Source organism: Macrotis lagotis, chromosome 6 (genome assembly GCF_037893015.1).
Source record: "Macrotis lagotis isolate mMagLag1 chromosome 6, bilby.v1.9.chrom.fasta, whole genome shotgun sequence".
Taxonomy (NCBI): domain Eukaryota; kingdom Metazoa; phylum Chordata; class Mammalia; order Peramelemorphia; family Peramelidae; genus Macrotis; species Macrotis lagotis.
Window position 1 is genome coordinate 117,894,046 of NC_133663.1, and position 14,041 is coordinate 117,908,086.

Below are 14,041 nucleotides of genomic sequence, written 5' to 3' on the forward strand. Positions count from 1 at the left end.
AATATATTTTGCTTCAGCTGAAGTGAAAAGAACAGGGGTAGCAATCCTTATCTCAGAAAAAGCAGCTGCAAAATTAGATAGCATTAAAAGAGATAAGGAAGGAAACTATATTCTCCTAAAAGGTACTGTAGAAAATAAAGTGATTACAATACTGAATATATATGCACCCAATGGGATAGCATTCAAATTCTTAGAGAATAGACAGCAAAAACTCAACTGGTGGGAGACCTCAACCTCCTACTCTCAGATCTAGATAAATCGAATAAATAAATCAATCAATCTAGATAAATCGAATAATAAAGTAAATAATAAAGAAGTTAAGGAGGTAAATAGTTTATTAGAAAAACTAAATATGGTAGACTTATGGAGGAAATTGAATAGGGGTAGAAAGGAGTATACCTTTATCTCAGCAAAGATTGAGAAGCAATTATATGTAGTAGCTGAATGCTAAATAAAGCCAAGTATAGTAACTACTAATATATATATTCTTTGTTTGAAAAAAAATATTGATTGGAAAATAAGAAATCAGTCTGGTAGAAATTAGATTCATACAATTAGCATTCATCTTTTTTCAAAATAGATATAGTTTCTGTAAATAAAAGATCAAAATATTAAACACAATTAAAGGATAACAGATATATCTTTTAAAGTTAAGAATAGTGGACTTGTACTTGACTCAGAAGAAAAAGAAGTTACATTTTTGGTTATTCAAAAATTAAAATAATTTTGCATAAAAATCAATGCAGTTGGTACTATTGAGGAAAAATAACTAGAAAAATATCTTTTGCAGGAATTTGAGTGCTAATGGTCTGATATCAAAGACATAAGAGAGAGACAATGATACTTAGGGTTGACAGTCTTTCTTTGATAAACAAACCATCAAAATATTTGCTGTTATTTAGTTATTTCACTCATGTCTAGCTAGTTACTTCATTCAGGATGTCTTTGACAATGGTACTGGGTGGCTTTCCACTTCCTTTCTTTAGCTCATTTTATAAACATTTGTTTCAGGATAAGAGACTTAATCAGGTTGCATAGCTAGTAAATGTTTGAAGTCTGATTTTAATTTTGGATGATGAGTTTTCCTGACTTCACATCTGGCACTTTACCTATGGCACCACCTAGATTCCCCTAACATATATGGAAAATCAGTTTACAAAAAAAGAAATGCAAACTTTCATGAATCATAGGAAAATGTGTCTAAAACAACAATTTAATAATTATTAGTGAAATGAAAATTAAATTATCCAATTTTCCAACTCACATATTTCAGATTAACAAAGCTGACAAAAATAATGAAATAAAAATTCAACATCTATTGTTAGGTAAATGGCTGAATCATACTGATTCATGATTAGAGAAACTATAACATGGTTTAAAGTAAATTGAAATTCGGGGGGGGGAGTAGAGCCAAGATGGCAGAGTAAAGCCAGGAATTCCCACAAGCTCTCCCCTAGACCTCTCCAATTGCCTTTAAATTAATTACTCTAATCTAACTCAAGAGTGGCAGAACCCACAAAAATTTTGAGTGAAACAGTTTTCCAGCTCAAGATAACTTGAAAGATCCATGGGAAGGGTCTATTAAACCAGAGTTAGAAAGGGCCAGCAGACAAGCCTAGGCTGTGGCTAGGGCAACCAAGCCCCAGTCAACCATGAACAGACAATAGGATGCTGGGCTTCCTGGGACAATTGGGTCTGTGGCAGCTGCAGTTTCCAGACCTCAGCTCAAGAATTGACGAGGACAATTTGGAAGTTCAGCAGAGAAACTTTGCCACCCTATAATGATATTTAGGTCCAGGTTTTACTGCAGATCTGGCCCCTAAGAACCAGGAGAAGACATGGAGTCACCTGACAGAGTCATTTGGCAGTTGTTTCCAGAGCATTCATCCCATGAAAGGTAAGAGTATCAGGGTAGATTGGTAATACTCTGTGGCTTCACCCAAACTCAGTTACAGGTCATAGTATGGGACTACAGTCTTAGGAAAAAGGGATTTACTACCAGAGCAGAGCAATGAATCTTCTCATATCTCCAGAGCAAAGGGAAGTGCTTGTGGTCATCCACAGACCAGAGCACAGGCCAGGAGAGCCGTCAGAATCTCTCATAAAATGTTGAAGGAATTCAGGTCCCTGGGTAGGTATCCTTGAAAAGAGCTGTAAAAACCCTTTAAAGCTTAGAACAGTGCATCCTGCATCCTGGAAGCAGAGCCCCATGTTATCAAAAAAGTGAAATCAAACCATGGATTGGGGAAATGAGTAAACAACAGAAGAAAATAATCCAATTATAGACAATTTCTTTGTTCTTATGGAGTATAAATTTACACATTCAGTAGATAACAAGATCAAAACTTTTATATTCAAAGCCTACAGGAAAAAAATTGAATTGGTCTCAGACTAAGGAAAAAACTTCAAAAAATTTTGAAATTTGAATAAGGGAGGTAGGTAAAAGGAAAATTCGGAAGAGAAATGAGGGCAATGAGGGAAAATCATAAAAAGCAAGTTAGCAGAGACCCTGAGGCTGAATTCTGGATCAGACAAGATGGCCGGGCTGCCCCGCAGGATCATTAAGGAAACCCAGCATTTGCTGGCAGAATCAGTTCCTGGGATAAAAGCAGAACCAGATGAAAGCAACGCCCATTATTTTCATGTGGTCATTGCAGGCCCACAGGATTCCCCCTTTGAGGGAGGGACTTTTAAACTTGAACTATTTCTTCCAGAAGAATAGCCAATGGCAGCTCTTAAAGTATGTTTCATAACCAAAATTTATCACCCTAATGTAGACAAGTTGGGAAGAATATGTTTAGATATTTTGAAAGATAAATGGTCTCCAGCATTGCAGATCCGCCACAGTGCTGCTCTCAATCCAAGCTTTGTTAAGTGCTCCCAATCCAGACGATCCATTAGCAAATGATGTAGCTGAGCAGTGGAAGTCCAATGAAGCACAAGCCATAGAAACAGCCAGAGCATGGACTAGGCTATAAGCCATGAATAATATTTAAATTCAATCTCAACATCAAGTGTGCATCACTTCTCCTGTTCTGCAAAGACCTCTTCCTTTTTTGTTTGCATTTAATGGACATAGTCTTAGAAACATTACAGAATAAAAACCCAGACCATCTTCAGTCCTTTGGTGACTAAATTCACATTAGCAAATCTCTGTCTTGTCCAGATTCACTGTTGCAACACATGAGCAGAGGCTAGAAGTATCATCTGGATTGTTGTGAAATTGTTTAAAAGCAGTGGCCCAGCTCTGCTTTTATTCATTTCTCCCATCATAGTTTAAGTATCAGCACTGTGAATGAAAGTAGTTGTTGGTTAGCTGCTGGGGTGTGTCTTTTTCTTTTTCTTCAAGTTTTGTGGGCTCCTTTTCCCTTTTTATGGTGATGCTAATTGCATTGGTTAAAGCAGCTAACCAGTTGTACTTAGAATATGCCCTCTAGCCAAGTCTAACTCTTTAGCCCCTGTAGATGGACAAGCTTGATCTTTTGAACAAAAAATGGGAACATTAAACACCACAGCCCTCACTAATATTGTGATTCTGCTGTCAAAGTGTAGAAACCTCCCTTCAAGAAAAGCTTGTGACTATTTTGTATGGCTTGTCTGGAAACTTCTGTAAATCTTCTGTTTTAGTAAATATTTTTTGTTATTCTACTTTGCCTTTGTACAGTTTATTTTGCTGTGTTTATTTTGTTTCCCTAATGTGACAATCGTATTTGAAGATTAAAACTAGTCTAGAACATTTTGTTTTGGGTCTTCACCATCCAACATTAAATAGTAAGATATGGACTTTGCCAATTTCTTTTCATTGGTGCAGATAACGTGATAAAATGCTGCTAAGTGAATACTCATAAATTGACCCCAAGAGTACAGAAGTCTCTAAAGTGCCAAAAGTGTACAAAATCATCATATCCAAACCCAGAATGTTAGAAAATTACTGTTCAGGTAAAAGACAGCAAGCATCAGTTGTGATTGGCAAAAGTATCTTTTCTTTTGTGCCACATCATGTCTGGCATTGATATGGACATTATAATTTTGGTTCTTTCCATTTTGTCTGAATTTATTAATACATGACTTTTTGTATATTATAGGACGATGATAGATTTGCTAATTATTCAATATTTGCTAAGCCATTTATTACAATCTTATCTATAAACCAGATGAACAAAATGTTATCCAGTTAAATTGAATTAGCAAGTCCCCAATTTTAATATAAGTTCCTGCATAATCATTTTCTAGTGACTCTCCCCACCCCTCCTCCGTTAATTTGATTTCCCATGATATTTTTCAGTTGTCCGTTTTTCCTCTGTACTTTTCTCATTCTGCATATTTGATTTCTTATTTTTAAGCCAATCATATGGCCAGTCAGTCTGAGTTATATGTTCATGTTAATTTGCAGGTGGAACCTTTGTCACTTGCAGTTCAAGGTGATGGTTATGTAGCCCATCTGAATTTTCCCCACTCTTATCTCCTATCATCTGGAGTTTCTTCAGAATGTGGTGTATTTTATTGTGCTCCTATGTAAGATGAAGAATTATCTATTAATATTACATTTTCAAGATAAAAAAAAGCAAGTTAGCAGCTTGGTGAAGGAGATACAAAAATTTACTGAAGAAAATAGCATCTCGAACACAATTTGGGGACATTCCAAAGCAGGGCCAAGATGGCAGCATTAGGCTAACATGCTCCTGGAGCTTTTCTCTACCAAAGCTAAATGACACCTCTATTCTGACATTCAGGCTAGATCCCGCCAAGAACTAGGACAATTTGCTGAGTCACCAAATTGGAAGTGCTGGCAATGGACCTCACGCTAAATTATGGGGAAGGCACAATTTAAAGGAAAAGCTGCAGAAGATCAGGAAATACCCTAAGATAGTCCATTAGGCAGCCAGTTGCAAGAGTGGTATCAATTACCAAAATAGTGAGGCAAGGAAAAAAAAAAAGATGATTAAGTATTGTTGTTTTATATGGGGGATAAAGATTTGGGTGGTGGAATAATTTGGCCCAAAAATGGCTCCACCAAGGATTGGGTGTGTCAAAAGTTGAATATATTTGTGAATAACAGGGACCCACTGAACCCTGAGGAGTTGCTATATGCAGCTCTCTGGATCCTGGATACCCAGTTATTTATAAGTAAAATGCAAAAGGAGCAAAAGGAGGAAAAAAGAGGTCCTATCTCACTCATGGGATCCCCTCCTGGCTCTCCCTCTACCCTATGTTTCTTTACCATTGAGCGCATCAGCACCAGTTTTACCTGAGATATCACCCCCCCCCTTCTTCCTCTATCCCTCCTAACATAAAACAAACCCCTCTGATAGATATGGGAGACCCCCCCACCCTTAAAAATGAACATCATCATTCAAATAGAGAATTAAAACAGCTAAAGAGGGACTTAGAGAACTATCCCTTTCTTGATTTAGACTCTCCTGGAGCCAAGTTATACCCTCTCAGGGAAGTTCTTTTTGGACAGGTAGTGGTTGGGTTTGTGAATGCTCCTATGACTGGGGCAAAAGGAAAGAGTTTTAAGAAAGAATTTAAGTCCCTAATGGAAGATCCCATGGGACTAGATGAGCAGATAGATCACTTTTTTGGGAACTAGTCTATATACCTGGGGAGAGCTCATGCATATTATGAATATGTTATTCACTTTAAAGATGATCAAGGCAGCTGCTATGCTATAATGGGACTGTCACCACCCCCCAAAGATTAGGAGTGAGAGGGGCACCCCCTGGGGAAGACAAGTTTTCTATCTGGGATCCCCACTCTGACAACAACCACCCAGTACATCAAGCCCATGTGCAGGATTTAAGAGAATTAATAATAATTGGAATTAAGAATGCAGTTTCAAAGACTCAAAATGTAAAGAAAGCCTTTGAGATTAAGCAAACTAAAGATGAGTTACCATCAGCATTTTGAGAGAGACTAAAGGCGGGGATCCAGAAATATTGACGGATAGATACCTACAGTCCAGAAGGGGAAAATATGCTGAAAATTCATTTTGTAACCAATGCCTGGCCAGACATAGCTACAAAGCTACAGAAGATAGACTTATGGAATGAAGAGCCCTTTGAAACCCTCTTGAAGGAAGCTACTAAAATTTTTATTAAAGGGATGATGAACAACAGAAATGGACAGCTAAGATTTTTATGCAATTCATGAGACAGGGACAGTCTAATGGATATGATAGACAATCCCAAGACAAACCCTACTGGCATAGCAAGAAGGGAAAAACTGAGGGATTCCAGAAAACAGGAGTAGGAGCCAAGGCACCTCTTATCTGTTGGACTTGTGGAAAGGTGGGACATATTTCTAGACATTGCCCAAAACAGAAAGAGGACAATTCCTTATGGAATTGGAGGTCTAGGGGTGTCAGGTGCTTCTAAAAGAATCCCATCTTGAGCCCTTGATAGACTTAAGGGTGGGACCGATGAGAGAGACTATGACCTTTTTGATTGATACAGGAGCAACCAGAACTTCCAGTATCAAATTACCTCCAGGAACTGAACTCTCTTTGGAAGTAATGGTAATATCAGGAGTAAATAGTGAAAATTTCTTAGTTCCTATGACTAAAATTATAGAACTAGAGTACAAAGATACAAAATCCCTGGGGTAGCTTTTATTATGCCCTGAGGCAGGGGCAAATCTACTAGTAAGGGAGCAGATAACAAAATTATCAATTGCATTAGTCCTACAGGGATCTTCAATGGCCCCATTAGAATCTTTAAAATGACAGAACAGGAAGAGAAAGAAAGAAATGCACAAGTTTGGGCTAGCCATGCCAATCCTGGAAAAATTGACATTTCTCCCATCAAAATTCAGTTAAAGGAACTGGACACTGTGGTATGGATCTGACAATATCCTATTTCTTTGGAAGGAGAAGGGGACTGAAACCGGTGATCAAAATGCCCTTGGAAACAAGATTGATAGTGCCCTATATATCGCTCTATAACAGTCCAAGTTTTCCTATAAGAAAAAAAAAAGATAGGAATTATTGGATTGTCCAAGATTTAAGAGAAATTAAAAAAATAGCTGTACCCTCCCATCCAATAGTCCCTGACCCCTATACTATCATGGGATGGATCCCAGGAGATGGCTCTTGGTTCAGTGTAATTGATTTGAAAGTTGCCTTTTGGAGCTGCCCCTTAGATGAAGGAAGGAGAAATATTTTTGCATTCGAATGGGAAGACCCAGATACTGGTAGAAAACAACAATATAGATGGTGTATGCTCCTACAAGGGTATACAGAGTCCCCAGATTTGTTTGGACAAGTGTTGGAAGAAGTTATGGAAGGATTTTCCAAACCCAGAGGTATTACTATCATCCAATATGTAGATGATCTCTTGTTGACTGGTAATAGAAGAGAGAAAGTAGGTCAGGCCACTGTTGACTTATTGAATTGTTTGGGACAGAAGTGACTTAGAGTGTTCCCAGGAAATGTTGCACTTTGCTGAAAGGGAGGCAAAATATCTATGATATCTTATAAGTGAAGGAAGAAAGAAAATAGATCCCTTCCAAGTTGAAGGGATAATACACACTCCTAGGCCTGAGAATAAATGGGATTTGAGAAAATTTTTATAACTGGTGGGGTACTGTAGGAGTTGAATTAATTCCTATGTGACCCTGACAGAGCCACTATATGAACATTTGTTGACAGAAAGACCAGATATGATATTGTGGGTTTCACAAAGTGAAGAGAGTTTTAGGAAATTAAAGACTATTTTGGCACCTGCCCCAGTTCTGTTGCTGCCCTCCCCTGAAAACACCATTCCACTTATTTGTGAATTCAGAGAAAGGTATAGCTCTGGACGTATTAGCACACATAAGAGAAGGGCAGAGACACCCCAATTGCCTTTTTATCAAAGTTATTGGATCCAGTAGCACAAGGTTGGCCAGCCTGTATACAGGTTATAGCAGCCACTGTGCTCCTAGTTGAGGAAAGTAGAAAAATTACCTTTGGAGGAGGTCTTATTGTGAGTGTACCACTTCAGGTGAGGACAATCTTAAAGCAAAAAGTTGGCAGGTGGTTAATGGACTCTCGCATATTAAAATATGAGACAATTCTTCTAAAAAAGGAATTATTTGATATTAACTCAGGGTAATAACCAGAATCCAGCTGAGTTTCTGTCTGCTTTCCCCGAGGATTCTTAGGAATTAGAACACAGTTGTTTGGAAGTTGTGAATTTTCAGACTAAAGTGAGAGGGGAGTCCAGATTGGAGTCAGTGGGGATTACAGAATCTGTGTGATGCAGTCTTAGCCAAGTATATGTCTCCTGGCCTCCATACTTACAGGAATCACCCATTCCAGGTGGGGAAGATTGGTTTGTAGATGGATCCTCAAGGGTGGTGGAAGGAAAAAGGATGAATGGATATTCTATAATAGATGGGAATAAAAATACAGTTGTTCAAGTGGGAGACCTTCCAAAAGGATGATCTGCTCAGACTTGAGACCTGTATGAACTGAACCAGACATTAAAAGGATTGGAAAACAAAGGAGGGACTATCTATACTGATTTCAAATATTCTTGGGGAGTGCTACACATATTTGGGAAAATATGGGAGGAAAGAGAAATGATAAATAGTAAAGGTAAAGATTTGACCCATGATGCACTAATAAGAGAAGTTTTAAATAATTTGCTTAAACCCCCTGTTATTGCAGTAGTACATGTCAAAGGACATCAATCAGAGAACTCATTTGAAGCTAGAGGTAATATCCTTGCCGATGAGATGGCCCAAGCAACTGGAGAAGGAAAGCTTGGAGGATCGAAAGGTCTGTTATTACTAATACCAAAGATCCTTTCATACATCACTCCACCATCCTTTACCAATAAGGAAAAGCAGAAAATGTTGAACCTGGGGGCTAAGGAGTCCAATGAGGAGTGGTGATATTTGCCCGATGGATGGGAAGTGCTGAACAAAGCAAGTATGAGGCAAGTCTTGCAGACTTTACATAAAGGCATTCATTTGGGGAGTCCAAAATCTGTATGATGCAGTCTTAGCCAAGTATGTATCTCCTAGCCTCCATACAATAGCCAGGCAATTGACATATGGGTCTCATTTGTCGAAGAACAAATAGGGCTGCTCAGTGCTTAATGCCGGCAGGGGAAGAGCCTCTAGGAATTCGACCCTTTCAAAGCATACAGATGGACTTTACTGAGCTGTCTCCTGTTGGCCGCCTCAAATATTTGTTGCTCATGGTAGACCATTTGACCTCCTGAGTAGAGGCCTTCCCTCTTTAAAGGGCAATAGCCCCATGGTCAGCAAGATTCTGCTAGAACAAGTTATAACTCAGTATGGTATGGTGGACAGGATTGATTCAGATCAAGGAACACACTTTACATCCAAGGTTCTCCAGTCCTTGGCTCAAGCCTTGGAAATTTCCTGGGAACTATATAGTACCTGGCATCTGCCCTCCTCTGGCAAGGTGGAAAGAATGAATCAGGAAATTGAGAGACAGTTAACAAAGTTGTCTCTTGAGACACAATTACCTTGGACCAAATTCCTGCCCCATGCATGGTTAAGGATCAGGACAAAGCCTAGACAAGACATCAGGTTATCTCCTTATAAGATGTTGTATGGCCATCCATTTCTTGGCCCAATTGGACAATGGGAGGCTAGTTTAGATAACAAGGATAAGTTTGTCAGAGAATCCATAAAGGTACTGGTTAAACATTTGAAAGACATTCAACTAAAAGGATTTATTGCACAGACTCCTCCTTTAGGATTTACAGCCCACAAATTTGAGCCAGGGGATTGGGTGCTCTGGATGTGGACAGATGAGAAGTTGACTCTGAATTGGGAAGGACCGTTCCATATTCTCCTGACCTCAGACACTGCTATGTGGACCCAGAAGCAAGGTTGGATCCACCATACAAGAGTAAAAAGATCTGTGAATCTACCAAAAAATGGACTGTGGACTCTGAACCCATGAATGAATTGAAACTGCATTTTAAGCAAGCATAGGACTAATGGACTCTCCAACACATCACACAGGAGGTGGAGGATTCTTGGTATTCTCCCCCCTTGTTATAATTTTGTTATCAGCCCTTTGCTTCCTAACTGGTATAATTGTATATAATATAAGGGATTTCTACGTGGGACCTATTCTTGGGTGCAATTAGAGTGTCACTCCCTGGGGTTGGGCCCTTCATTTTCTGGTTCTGGTCAAGACTACAGTCCTACAGAAATGTGCCCTAGATAAAATGTTCTGAGAGTATCCCTTTTAAATTTGAGCCTATTGTTATATCAGGCCTAAGTTTTAGATGCTTTCCTTGAAGAGGAAAACAATAAGTTTTAATTCAAACCATTGCTAATAATATCAATAACTAACTGTTGGATTTGTGGAGGGCCTCAAGGATTGGGCACGTGGCCATGGGTTCCAGTTCCACTTGAACCTGTTTGGTTATTAAATAAAAAGTCCTTAGTATACAGTGGAACTTGATGTTGTTGGAATGAGAAGGAAGAACATCAATGGGCACCGGCAGAATGCGTGACAGGGAGATATCGCCTTAACCAAACTGGGAAAGGACTTGACTTAGGACAAAGTAGTTGCAGGTGGACTTTCTCTGCTAAAGTTGACAATGTACTATTAGTACCAAATTGTGGGAAGTTTCAGGGCTGTTGAGATAAGATCCATGCACAGTGTAACGATGGCACCTGGGTTAGATGTCATACTGGCAAAATGGATGGGAATCATTGCCAATAAATATTCAGTGGAGTGAGTAAGTGTAAAGGTGAACTATCCATAACAGAATGTAAAAAGTATAATCTGAACAATGGTCCCCTGATTACTCTGCTCCAAAGTTAGAGATGGGTAGGCAACAATGGATGGGATTTGGTTCTTTATTACTTTTTGGAGTGCCTGAAATAGAGGTGGAGAACCTTGCATTGAGAGATGTAGCTGGAAGGAAGGATCACAATTGTGGAAATGCCAGTACAAAAATGATGGGCAGATGAGGTGTGATAGAAGCCCTCTAGGGGCTCAGGATATGCAGTATTACCCTATAACAGGCCAGGATTTTCCAGAAAAAGAATCCAGCTCTAAAAGGGCATTAATGGGTATGTTGGCAAACAGCCTATACTCACCTCCCACTAAATTAGACAGGGATCTGCTATATAGCATTAATTAGACCTAAGTTCTTTTTACTCCCAGATCAAATAGTATTTATTTAGGTATTCGATTAAATGATGACATAGGAAACCAGAAATGGAGAATAGATACTTCTCTAATGATGACAGGAGATGCTAATGTTTGGGAGAATGTCTGGCCCCCAGAAAGGATAATTAAGGAGTATGGTCCTGCTACGTGGGCACAAGATGGGAGTTGGGGATGCAGAACACCAATCTATATGTTAAATAGAATCATTAGCCTCCAGGCTGTAGTGGAAATTATAACTAATCAAATGGCAAAGTCACTGGATTTATTGGCAGAGGAGATCACCCAAACTAGGGAAGCTGTACTGCAACACAGATTAGTGTTAGATTATCTCTTATTTGAGTAAAGGGGTGTTTGTGGGAAATTGTAATTGTCCACTTGTTGTATGGAAATTGATGACAATGGAAAATTGGTGGAGATCACCACAGAAATTAGGAAAAATAGCCCATGTCCCTGTCCAGACTTGGAACTGTACATTTAATACTTCATGGTGGGCTTGGTTCAGAGGGAGGTGGTGGCATGAATTAGTGTGGTATGGACTTCTAGTATTAGGAGTCTTGATAATCCTCCCTGCCTGTATACCATGTATGATATGGTTGGTTACCAGTACACTTCATAAAATCCTCCCTCAAGTACTTTTGGCTGAAGACCGAGCCCAAATACTGATGTTAAGCAGAGAGGTTTGGACTCCTGTGAGCCAAGATAGTGGAGATGAAGAAACTGAACAGCATTTTGAGGAGTTATTACAAAAATTCAAGCAGAAAAGAGGATAGAATGGGTGAAAAGTCAGCACAGAATATAATAAATAAGAGGAGGGATTGTGAGGGGCAAAGTGCTGACTTTTCAGAAACACAGTGCTAAATTAGTCTAAGCCATAGGCCTCAGTTTCTATTTCTCAAGAATCAGGTGAGCATAAGAACCTGGATCTCCGGCTAGAAAAATTATGTCACCCTAACCATATAAGATGTAAACAAAGACTAACTTTCCTGGGAACGCTTAGATATACTCCCCTTCTCTTCAGACCATCACGTTTGACCAAATATTGTAAGGGTCAGAAGAAAAGAGGAGGGGGGATGGGTTGTGATATTTGCATTTTTTTTAGGTTTTTGCAAGTCAAATGGGGTTACTTGGCTTGCCCAAGGCCACACAAATAGGTAATTATTAATTGTCTGAGACCTGATTTGAACCCAGGTACTCCTGACTCCAGGGCTGGTTCTTTATCCACTGCACCACCTAGCTGCACCTTTGCATTTTTTTTTAACCCTGCTTTAGCTTCTGTAATCCACCTTTTCCTGCTCTCTCTCTCTCTCTCTCTCTCTCTCTCTCTCTCTCAGAGTTAGGAACTGCCCTGCTTTTTGCAACAACCAAATTACATCTTAACTCTTTGTTGCCACTTTGAGAGGACTCCTAGTAGTCACTTTGGGTTAGGATTTCATTTCCCGGCACAAAGATGAGCAAAAAAGCTAAAGGAATGTTCACTGTAGAAAATTACTTTACAAAATTGATTACAATGCCATATAAAAATCACTCACAGGAGAAGTATCAAAAAAGTCTATGAATTGAAATCAAATATAAAAGCTCGTTGAAGAGCTTAAAAAAAGAATGAAAAAACCAAAGTAGAGAAAAAGAAGAAAAATGGAAAAGAGAAATTAAAGTCATGCAAGAAAATTATGAAAAAAAATGACAAGAGAATTGAACACCTTTATAATGGAAACACAAATGGAAATTGAGAAAATGAAGCCCTAAAAATTAGAATTGAACAAATGGAAACCAATGAATCTATGAGACTATAAGTTTCCATCAAACAAAATAAAAAGATTGAAAAAGGAGAAAAAATATAAAGTAAATTTTAGGAAAAACAAATGACCTGGAAAATAGATCTAGCAGAGATGATCTATGAATCATCAGACTAACAGAAAGTCAAGATCAAAAATTTTAAAAAGCTGGGAAACATAATGCAGGAAATTATAAGGGAAAAACAGTCTGAATCTGCTAGAACAAGAAAAAAACATATAACCATTCAATGAATCCATAGAACCCCTCCTCCAGAAAGAGACCCCAAACTCCAAAAGTACTTCCTTTCTGAAGTAGAGGAGAGAATATCGCAAGCAGCAAAAAGAAAGCAATTCAAATACAAAAAAAAAAAAATAAACATAATCAGACTCATACAGGATCTGTTATCTTCAACAATGAAGGATCAGAAAATCTAGAATAAATATATCAGAAAGGAAAGGAACTGGAATTACAACCAGGAATGTAATATCCCCCAAAATTCAGCATATATTTTCAGATTAACAAATGGATGTTCAATGAGCTAGAGAAGACTTACAGAATTTCCTGATACAAAGACTAGAACTAAAAAGAAAATTCAGTTGCCAAAGACAGCACTCAAGAATTTCATAAAAAGGTAAATGAAAAGGGGAAGAAAAAAATGAAACAAAACAAAACAAAACAAAACAAACGTTTATCTAGAGCATCAAAATGGAAGATATAAAATTCATAATGCTTGAGAACTTTATTTCTCTCAGAATAATTAAATGGTCAAATATTATTGAAAATAATGGATTTAAAGGATATGGATATCATTGGTTCTTGTCTCACCACTGAAGTGGTCCAAGATGCCAACAGTAATGATTGAGAAAAACCCCAGATGAAAAGCAAGGTGTTAACTTTAAATTTAAGTGTCTCATTACCCTTTGACCCACTTTCATTTTGCTATGCTGATGAAATTTAGCACTTTATCTAATGAAGGCATCATAAACTGTGTGGTGCTGGACTCAGTGTCTCCTTTAATTTGCAATCATTTTTAAAGTTTTCAGGTGAGATCTTCATAGCCTCCCAGTACTTAGAGATCTCAAAGTTTCTTGTAGTTGATTAGATCAGGGATTGACTGAA

At 38.4% G+C, this 14,041-nt stretch overlaps 1 pseudogene; it reads left to right on the top strand.

Moving 5' to 3' along the window:
• Positions 1-2,536: 2,536 nt before the first annotated feature.
• LOC141491800 (ubiquitin-conjugating enzyme E2 N-like) lies at positions 2,537-2,996 on the top strand (annotated as a pseudogene).
• The last annotated feature ends 11,045 nt before the right edge of the window (positions 2,997-14,041 follow it).